This window comes from Nansenia antarctica (assembly GCF_963989245.1).
Source record: "Nansenia antarctica genome assembly, chromosome: 16".
NCBI classification, from domain to species: domain Eukaryota; kingdom Metazoa; phylum Chordata; class Actinopteri; order Argentiniformes; family Microstomatidae; genus Nansenia; species Nansenia antarctica.
In genome coordinates, this window is record NC_137686.1 from 27,903,820 (window position 1) to 27,905,930 (window position 2,111).

Consider the following 2,111-nt stretch of genomic DNA (forward strand, 5'->3'; position numbering starts at 1 on the left):
TCTCTCTCCACCACCACCACCATCATTATTATTATTATTATTATTATTATCTGTCGCTCACTTTTTTGTCTTCTTCTACGCCGCTGTCTTAGACACTTACCCTTCAGAAGGGATGGAAGGAGGGAGGGAGGGAGGGAGAAGGAGGGATGGAATGAAGGGGGTGGGAGGGATGGAGAACGAGGGAGGGAGGGAGGGAGAAGGAGGGATGGAGAAGGAGGGAGGGAGAAGGAGGGAGGGAGGGAGGGATGGATTAAAGGGAAGGGGGTGGGAGAGTGAGAGAGGGAGGGAGGGATGGAATGGAATGGATAGAGAGAGGGCGGGACGGAAGGATGGAATGAATGAATGAATGAATGGAGGGAGGGAGGGATGGATGGAGGGAATGAATGGAGGGAGGGAATGAATGAATGGAGGGAGGGAGGGAAGGAAGGATGGAGGGATGGATGGAGGGTGATGGAGGAGAACAGCTTCAGCCAGTCCAGTCCAGACCTCCATATGTAGTCAGACAGGAACGCCCCCCCCCCCCCCAGGTCTGTTATTAGAGCTCGTCATCCATTTATAGAGGGGGGGTATTAGACCACCTGTGTCCTGCTAGCTGACAGGGCCTTGTCCCAAACCAGCCCCTAGCCCCCCTCCTACCCCCTAGGGAGCAGGGGCGAGGGGGCAGGGCTCCACGTAAGGCTCTCGCACACACACACGCACACACACACACACACACGCACGCACACACACGCACACACACACACACACACAACAAGGGGAGGCTGGTGGAGGTAGACATCGGAGGACGGGGCTCATTGTAATGCATGGAACGGAGTGAGGTGAATGGTGTTAAACGGTTTGGTGTGTTCCGTGGGTTATAATGACCCCCCCGTCCTCCACCAGCCTCCCCCTGGTACCCAATATAGTCTTCAGGAAATAAACGGTTTTTCGGCTGGTCTATGTAGGATACAAACCCCCCCCCCCCTTTTTTTTATTGTTTCTCAAATATTCTCCAGAACACCAAATTGAGCCTTTCTTAGTTAACGGGCTTGCTTGCTTCAGCGGGCTTGCTTCAGCAGGGTCAGGACAGGGAGGTCCAAGGTCAAAACGGTTTAAAGACGTTTTCGGTTTGGGGTCAAATCTTTTCCTCTCTCCGACAACCATAGTGTTCGATCATAGAATCAGAATGGGGATGTCAGGTTCTATTCATTCTGATTCTATACCCTCCCCTCTGTTGTCCGCATTCCGAATTCCGCATTCCGCCATCGGGGGGGGAATTCCATCAACGTTGCGAAAGGAAAATCCAGACTTATTCTGATAAAATCTTTTTTTTTTTTTTAGCCTGGATTTTTCTTTAGCGACGTTGATGGAATACCCCCCAGGGATCGTAAAAAAGAATCTGGAGTAGAATTCCATTCTACGAGGCATTCCATTCGTCAAGATGGCAACAATCTGCCACGAATTCCAGTTCCGATTCGGACTGCTACGACGTTTTTTTTTTTACGTTTAACTTTGACCCTTTTTTAAAAAAGGTTTAGTTCAATATTTTCCAATCGTCTGACTGTTAAGATACTATTAAGACTGTTAAAAATATTGAACTAAACCTTTAACGTTTTTTGTTTGTTTTTATGTTTACCTTCATTGCTGATGCGCTTTCTTACTTTCTTCCTTTCTTCCTTTCTTTCCGTTGTTTATTTTGGAGGGGGAGGAAGTTTCGCCTTTTGTTTCTGTCGGACGACTTTGTTGTTGTTTGTTTAATTGTTTGTTTTCGTTCGTTTATTCGTGTATTATTTTTGCAGTGCATTACTCCCGCCTTCCCATAGTAGAGAGTGAGAATCTGTACTTCATCATCATCATCATCATCATTACTGAACCCCCCCCCTCCCCATCCCCCACCATTGACCCCCCCCACCCCCCACGGTTGTGTTCTGCCTCCCATCAACTCACCACAACTGCCAAAGAGTTCCGGAACACTCACCACCACCTAAGAGTTCCAAGTGTTCTAACGTGGTGTTATCTACCTAGCAACAGCACTCTGATTGGCTAAGAGAAACGCAGCGTCGTAACGGATGCAGTTTTTGTGGCACTCTAGATAGAATGTTGACAATTTCAGGGGTCGACTTTACCCTTCA

The 2,111-nt window shown here is 48.3% G+C and overlaps 1 protein-coding gene across 1 annotated transcript in view; it reads left to right on the top strand.

Moving 5' to 3' along the window:
- actr2a (actin related protein 2a) overlaps window positions 1-74 on the top strand; it is a 16,412-nt gene extending 16,338 nt beyond the window's left edge. Inside the window, exon 9 of the mRNA XM_080546342.1 lies at window positions 1-74. This exon is cut by the window's left edge and continues 265 nt beyond it. The gene's annotated coding sequence lies outside the window, so the exon portion shown is untranslated.
- The last annotated feature ends 2,037 nt before the right edge of the window (window positions 75-2,111 follow it).